This window comes from Manacus vitellinus, unplaced genomic scaffold (assembly GCF_001715985.3).
Source record: "Manacus vitellinus isolate BGI_N305 unplaced genomic scaffold, ASM171598v3 scaffold_6_pilon, whole genome shotgun sequence".
NCBI classification, from domain to species: Eukaryota; Metazoa; Chordata; class Aves; order Passeriformes; family Pipridae; genus Manacus; species Manacus vitellinus.
The window spans coordinates 21,604,087-21,612,655 of record NW_021940750.1 but is presented as its reverse complement, the minus strand read 5'-3'; the positions used below and the strand labels follow the sequence as shown (position 1 = coordinate 21,612,655).

Here is an 8,569-nt window from a genome sequence, read left to right as displayed (position 1 = left end):
ACGTATTGTTTAAAGCACTGCAGACATCTAGGACTGGTTTTTCTGCTGTTTTTAAAGGTGGTCAGAAAATGCAAGCAACACCAATGAAATGAAAGATGCAGGATTGTGACTTGCTTTTTTAGAATGACAGCTGTGCAGGGAACAAACGAGGCCCCAAGACTGATCTCTGCAAAGAGCAACTTTCTGCTGAAACTAGCTCTGAAATGGGCAGAGAAAAGCTCAGCTGACAGAACTGCTATGACCTTTGTCCATCACCAAAGCTGTGCTTTAACAAAGCCATCACATGGCACTGAGCTGCAAACTCAGTGCAGCATCCGGCTGCTCTCACGGTCATCTCAGCCTCTGCCTCAGTAGAAGTTGTTCTGACGAGCAGCCCGTGCTGCAGGAGAGAACATGATTTCCAAGTAGTTGCACACAAGATTATCAACCACTATGAAGATTTTACTCATAACCCACAGTGTCTGTGTTGTGACATATGGCTGCTTTGCTGCCTCTGCTAGTAAATCTGGTACATTACAATATTCCCTGTGTGCCAAGTGTTTAGCAAACACACATGTTGGCAGCCAGAGTATTCCTGGAAAGGACATGTGTCTTGAAATGAAGCTGAGCCAACTGCTGCTCCGTGTCATAACAGAGAAAGTGCCCTCATATCTGAGTTCAGCATTGCTGGCACAAAGAATGACTGTCATCCAAAAAGCAGAGCTGGAAAAGTGCCATGGAAAACACAGTCAAATTAACAAATATGTGTTTTTGAGTACATCTGCTTCAGAAGTATCTTCTGCTCTTCTCTCTTTTCACATAAGAGATTTCCATCAACAGATACCTTGGAAACATTTGGCCTGAGGTCAAAGGGATAACAAAGCAAGTGTAACAAGGCAAAGAACATCAAGTAATTTGTATAAAAATACTGAATTGCTGCCCCAAAAGCCATGAATGCAGGTACCAGAGCTTCACATAGTTCAGTGACCAGCATGGCATGTGTAACTCTATTATATACGGCTACCTAAATACTAACACAAGCTTAAGAAGTTTCTAAGAGAACTTAGAAAAACAGAAGTAGCAAGAATAGAGAAAATATTTATGAAATCCAGAAAAATTAATAACTGGATATTTGGACTGCAAATTACAGTCAGATATTAATATGATGCATACTATAAGAAAATAAATAATCCCAAATAAACCCAAATCTCAACATTTGCCCATCTGATTTTTCTGATTTTTCTGCTCTCTTGTTCCAAGGATCTGTTTCTGGGATAATCAGTTCTTATCCTCCCCTGTAAAAGCTGACTCCTGGTGTTTTCCAAGTATTCTGAGAAAAGGGTATATTAACAAAATTACAGCTGCTAAAGAGTTCACAATTTAGATTTGTGTGTATTTCATCAATATTACACACTGTGAGCATTTGGAAAATTAGGGCAACTGTGAGGGCAGAAATAACATCCATAGTCTTGAAAAGGACAATTCTCTGACACTGCTTATGAAAAATGAGCATCTCCCTAATCAGCAGCAGCACAGGAATTCTGGCACACGTGACTATTTGTAGTTCTACTCCATCAGAAACAACAATGAAACACAAGCATCAGCTAAGATTTTACAGTTTTATAGCACAAACTATTGATATTGTTAAGGAAATGGGAAGAGGAAGAAGCAGCTGTTATGGGGGGGGTGGATTCTGCATGAGACAAAATGTGGCAGGAGTTACATGCAGACTGTGGATAATTTTTTTTGTTGAGGGATAGAAGATATTTTCTCTCCTTACTTAAATTATGTTATTCTCTCCAGACATTTGCAGAAAGTTTAATTAAGTAGCTTATAACAAGTTAAACACTGGAAAAAACCACCTATGTGCAATTTCTGCCTGCCATTAGCTGAGTGACTGACAGGTACTGTTTCCTGCATTTCAGCACACATAGCTGCTGCTGAGTTTTAATTGGGGCATTTATTTTGAAAAGCTGAATGATAACATTATCAAGAAGCAAATAGTCCAGAAACAATGAGAGAAGGGGAGTTTCAAGGATGGCAGACAGTGTTTATCCAAGTCATCTTCATCTCAGGCACAAATTGTTTGCTGAACCTTCACCCTCCAAAAAACACTACCATGGTGTTTCTCCTTTCCAGCTGCCATAGGCAACAAACATCAATCCATGCTGCCCACTCCCAAATCTGTCATGACTTTGAGATTCTCTTTTAATTACAACCACTGGAAATTTTTACCAGAACCCTGAACCCAGCCCACATACTTGTTCAGAACTCAGAAATCTTAACTGCCCAAGTTTGCACAGTTTGCTGGAAGTCTGTACCCGATGCGTCTGCCCTCATATTGCAGGTCAGATTGAAATATTCATGCAAAACCCAGTAAAATTATGTTTTCCTAACAAAAAGAAAAAAATGCCTGATGGCTGAATTCACCACTAATACAAAAACCTCCTGCTGGCATCATCTTCACCCAGTGCGTCATAGGATACTGCCTATTTTACCACCTAAATTGCACCCTGCCTCTCCTTAAATAAAGGCCAGTAAATCTTAACAGAAAAATGCAGGTATTCATCATTTGTGTTTTCCCATCCTTTCCACTATCTATGCAAGTTGATTTCTCCTGACATTTTGATTGCAAGAGAAAGATCCATAGTTTCAAATATTCCTCTAGACCTAAAAAAAAAACCCTTAGAGTTTGAAAATTCTTCTAAAAAAAGGCCACCTTTAGAGCAGAAAAAGAATAAGCAACCTAATCTCATGCGACAGATTACAAGACATTAGTTGAAAGCAAACCCATTTTTTTTTCTGAAAGTGTCTGCCTTTCAAAAGCACCTTCCAAGTGGAATATTGCATGTGCTTTAAAATATGCATTAATCTAGTTTCATAGAATTTACACCACCCATAGGCTATTGAAGGTCAGTAAAAGTATTTACACATGAAGCAAAAGGAGTATACAGAGACAGTGATTCGTCCAAAATCTTAAGCAGAGACTCTTTCAACATAGCCAGAAAAAGGCAAATCTTTCTATGTTCCAGAATGCACCTTAACCGCAAGAATATCCTTACATGCAGCTTAGTCTTTCACAGGAAGGATTAAATAATATCGTTTTTCCTATATTAAATGTCTTTCACTGCAGTGGAACTTCATTGCACATACATCTGTAGGTAAAGGCAAGTTATACATAATTAATATGATTACATACAATACATATCAAGCCTGCAACAGACTATATATGCCAGTCTCATACTGCATCTGCTGGGATAGTGTAATGCAATTTAGCAGATAAAACACACACATTATTTAAAAGGGTTATCAAATTTTGAAGCCACATTAAATTATATATTGAGTCATCGTGTTTGTGGGGGTGTACGTACTCCTACACTTTCTGTGTACAAATCAATCATATTGCCTGTCAATCCCTACATATGCATAACCTAGAGCACTAGGCCACAAGGAGTCAAAGTCCAATACAGCACAAAAATAAATGGGTTTTAACATGCAATCTGGGCTTGGCTCTAGGATAGACATACTATGGACATTTTCTAGGAAGGAATACAGAATCCAGGAACGCATTGTACCCCAAATCTGCACCGCTTGACTGCTAACCCAAATAGCATCTGTGTGCATGTGCACACTTGCATGCAGGCAATCTGAGGCCTCACCCATTTCTGCTGCAGATGTACTATATCCCCTCAGGTACAGCAGGTGCTTGCTCTTCACTGAGCTGTTTGGCTGGCTCTTCATCATGGACGCAGTATGTCAATGACCGCTCAGGACAGAACAAGTGCTTCAGACAAAAAAAACACAAAAGAGCCCCCTCTCCTTGTGTTAGCCATTAGTGGTATTTCTGATCCACTTCACTTAATAATGCCAGGTGAAGGCTTCTTACACACAGTCCTGCCTATGCAGTCATGATCTCCATCGCAGTGCTATTTTCTCTAATGCAAGGTCATTGAGAAAAAGTCTGTCAGGTTTTCTAGTATGTGCCAGCTGGGACACAGCAACCTTTTTTTTTTTATCAGAACAAGAGTTTTTCTGTATTCTCAGATAATAAAACAACTAAATCTCTTGATACTTTATCTTTTATGCATCTGGTTGAATAAATGAATACCAATCTAGTCCATTCACGTTGTCAACACAAAAGAACATAAAAGCTTTCACTCTGAAGAAGTGTTAAAAATCCTTCATGCAGGACATGTATGTGGTCACTGAATTTCAGAAGGCCTCAGCAGAAACAGAAAGGATACATAGGAGCATGGGGTGGCTGGGGCAGGGAGTGGCATGTAGGGGGCTGGGGAGGGCAGGGAAGGAATAAAAGTTATGAGACACAAGAGATAACTTCCATGCAGAAAAATCCTTATTTTATCCACAATAAAAGACAAGGTAGAGGCACAAGAAACAATGAAGCATCATATAGCAAATATCTCTCACACCTTCACATAGCAGGAACAAGGAAACTGAGATATTTTTAAATGATGCATAACAACCTGTGGAACACACTACCACAGAGTAACACCAAAGCCCAGAGGCCCAGCAGTACACAAAATGAAGCCAAGCACTTAGGCAAATAACAGAAACTGCTGCAGTCACAGCAGCTACTTATTAAATCACGTTCACACATTTCTAGAAAATACACGTTAACCCTCTAAAATGTGCAGAAGTACTAAGTATGAAAAGACAACTGTCAATGGAGCTGTCTGTCAATGGTGACTGGAGTAAGAACAACCATCTTCAGCTGCCTTTTCATATGTCAATTGTAGCAGCATTACTAATACACTAATTTTGAGAGCAGTTTGAGACGTGTCACATCTGATGGTCTTCACACCAAATTGAAAAGTACATTTTTCCTTCATGAACATTACCTTTGCTACTGACATTTATTCTGTATTCCTCCATATGACAAAAGAGAATGTCAGGTCACACCAGTGTGCCTATTTTGGCTCTCTGTTACTTCCAGGTTTAAAGAGAAGGCTCTCCCAGTTAATTACTATGCAAAGTGAGATCACAGATAACCACAAGTAGTACTGAAATTAATATATTTAGCTTTTTTTGCTGCACTGGGAGGGTGTGAACTACCACTGACCTTTTCTGCACTTGAGTTCAGCTCTGCCATTCCCCACTTCAGATCTCTTTCTCTGGAAGCACCTTGCTTGTATCTTCACAGCTTTTCCTACGATATCAATACTTACTCAGAAGGAAAATGCGAGCAAGTTACTCAATAATTTCCCAACTGACTAGCTCACCCCTAAAAAGAACCATAAACTCATAGGAATTATGGGCCAGGATCTCCAGATTCTGTTATCCACCTACATTGATTGGGGAGGGCTGCTCTCACCACTACAGGCAGGATCTGGTGAGCAGAGAGGATGATTTACCATTTCTTTTCCTAGTTCTGCGACTAATCACTTCACCTCCCCTTAATAACATTTACACATGTGTAGAAACACTCAAACAGTTCCCTCTAAGCATAAATCCCAGCAGAAATCCTAAAGTTCCAATTAGTGTTTGCTGTTTGATGACAGAATTTATATGAGCTCAATCTATCAGCCAGCAGAGATCAGCACAGAGAAACAGTAATTCCACTCAAAGGCACTGATTTATCAGTGCTCTGTTTAGTCAAAGGTGAGTGAATTTTAGGTTTGGCTTAGGGCTTTTGGGGGGCAGAGAATTCAGAAAGGTTTTTTTAGGTTTTTTTTTTTTTATTTGAGGGGTTTTGTGTTGTTGTGTTGTTTTTTTAGTGGTATTTTTGTTTTGGTTTGGGGGTTTCTTTTTTGTATCCCCTTCATAATTTGCAGAAACCATCCACTCTTGTATCTCTGGGTAGATCTGTATGAGCATGGCCCACCAGTTATCTATGCCTACAGAAAGTAGTGTCAAATAGCACTATGGACCATACTAAGCAAGTCCTATATATAACCACATCTCTTCAGAATAATATCCCTGAAAAGTAATTTTTACAGTTTCACATTCACTCAGTGGTGAATTATCTTGCAAAGTTAGTAGATGGAGCTGGAGCATACATAAGAGCAGCCAAAGTTATGTGGATTTATATTTATATTATATTATATTTATAATACCTTAATGGTGCACGTACAGCCTGTCAAAATGGAATTTTTTAAGCTCAGAAAATGACTTTTTGGCAAAAATTATAATACTGACATATTTATATTACCAATTATTACCAGAGAATAATCACTGGAAATCAGACCCTTAAAAATTCAGTCTTAACAACAGACTCCCAAAGTAAGTGTTTCATGATATATCACAGTCTGTCCTCCAGGCTAGAGAGGTAATACAGACTGGGAGTCACTGGCCATGGGACACCAGAGAGGTGGATGTCTGGCTGCCAGTCAGACAGCACTTAGGTAGGAAGCCACTGAATAGCTGCTGCTCTAAGGGCATTATCATGCCATGTCTACACTGCAGTAACTACATTATTAGTCAACATATATGTATTTTTGAAGGAATTAATTCAGTTTTTCTATGAAATTTTGGTTTTGTAGCTTCTTCAACAACAACAAAAAAATATTGGTTCAACAGTGGATATTTTTACATTTTTCCATTGCAAAATAAGTTTCTCTGAAATCTCAAATGTCACTTGTCCAAGTTCCTGAAAATCTTCCTATTTATGATGCTACTGCAGCTTTGCCCAATATTAAACTTAGACAACTGCTAGGTGTGAGTTTCTTATGTGCTGAAAGAGGCTGATAGATCACTCTGGTCCAGCACCGTCTCTGGGTTCTGTCTTACTCTTTGATTCATTTGTGGGTTTGCACTTATTTAGGGGAAAAAGTTAATTTGGTGAAAACAATGAGCAATTTTCTTTAGAAGGTTCTAGGAACAATGTTCCTCAGGACATTAGGAATGAATTGAACAAAGACAACGAAGAGAGGCAAAAAAATATATAATGAGTGATCCTAATGGTTCTGCTTGGCACACGTTTGTACCTCCATGCTACTCATATTCCCCCATTCTTCACAATCATGCTTCTTCCATGCCCCTGACAGTCCTTGCATCTCTCTCAAACAATCGTGCAATGCCTTGCACTGGACACTCTGCCCTTTCCTTTCAAATTACAGGAAAGGGCATGGATCTTCCATGCTGCTGAGGCCAGGCTAGCAATCTCTTTCAGGAGCAAAACCACATTCATCTCTGAAGGTGGTGAGTAATTTCTGCACCTCTTAGAAAGATCATATGCTGCTATTTTGGCTTTCATATAGAACATCAATCTAAAGCATGATCCAGGGAGCTAGTTAGTGTCCTCAGTTTCTTCTGAATCCACAGTTTTCTACTGAATACAAAATGACTTTCCTGCTTATTTGCAATAATGTTATTTCCATGTTAGTAGAGGTATGCAACAGGAATTAAGAGACTTGAGCATCTCTGAGGAGGAGTCTGGCTTCAGACCTTTTAAGTTCTGTGGACAAGGACTAAGTGTCTTAATTTCTGTACTAGGATGAATAAACTTGGGAAAATCAGCAAAAAAAATCCCACAAGAGGAATTAAATAATATTATTTCTTTCAGTAAGCTAATTGAACACATTTTATCTATTCAGTAATAGATTCAACCCCCAGAGATTTGTTCAAAACCAAGCTAACCTCTGGAAATGCTTGTTTTGACGCAGAGTGCTTCTCTCACTATTTTCTACTTTATAACTTAGTCACATACTTTCTCCTATGTCCCCTTGACTGAATCACTGCCCACCACTGCAGCAATGCTATGCAAGGGCTTGTGGGTCAGTTGCTCAACACTGAAGGATAGGAGGGAGAAAGAATCCAAATTCTCTTGAAACAATGGCAATTTAAAGAGTTAGAAAAACTTTACTGAAAATTTAAGCTTGTGCAGGGCACTGGATATTCCACTTCTGCTTTTACAAAACGCTGTGAAGGACTTCTGCTGAACAAATTTAAACACAAACATATTGGACACCTTACCCAATCTTGAACTTTTTTAACACATAATCACAAACTCTGATTAATCACCGCACTTAGATACAGAAAATAATTCTTTTGAGCCCTGGAACAGGAAAGTAGTTTCCCTACAGTAATCCCAGAGGCCAATGGCAGTGCCTGAACCATTCCTTATGTCTACCAAAGAGAAGACAGCTTTATTTTTCTTCACAGCAAGTGCTTGGGATTTTGGTTTGCTACTTAATGCTGTGGCATTTGCTCTTGTAATGTTGCAAAAGGTGCAAGTTAAGGTTAGAGAGTTCAACAAGCACACTGCACAGCACATTGGCATTTAATTAGAAATCTGCAGAAGCATTTACTGTGCCAGAAATCTACTCAGCCAAATAGATTGGGCACTACCAGCATCTTCAGGACAATGAGAGGAAGACCACAAACAGTACCTTCTATCAGTACAAAAGGTTTCCCTTAGGAAACCAGCAACGAAACTCATACATGTTATCCACAAATTTGAAAAGCTATGATATAAAGTGATCCACCTTCAGTGAAGTTTAGCAAGTACAGCTCCATGTCAGAAGAAATGGCGGATATGACGTGTAATTACCTTTTTTCCCCACTCCAAACTCTAGTTGTGTTTTATGAACTAGGACTGACATGTGAACAAAGAGATGAAAAAAAGCAGGTA

The 8,569-nt window shown here is 39.1% G+C and overlaps 1 protein-coding gene across 22 annotated transcripts in view; it reads right to left on the bottom strand.

The window, feature by feature from the left end:
- NRXN3 (neurexin 3) overlaps positions 1-8,569 on the bottom strand; it is a 935,277-nt gene that overhangs the window by 760,217 nt on the left and 166,491 nt on the right. The gene's annotated exons all lie outside the window — the stretch shown is intronic.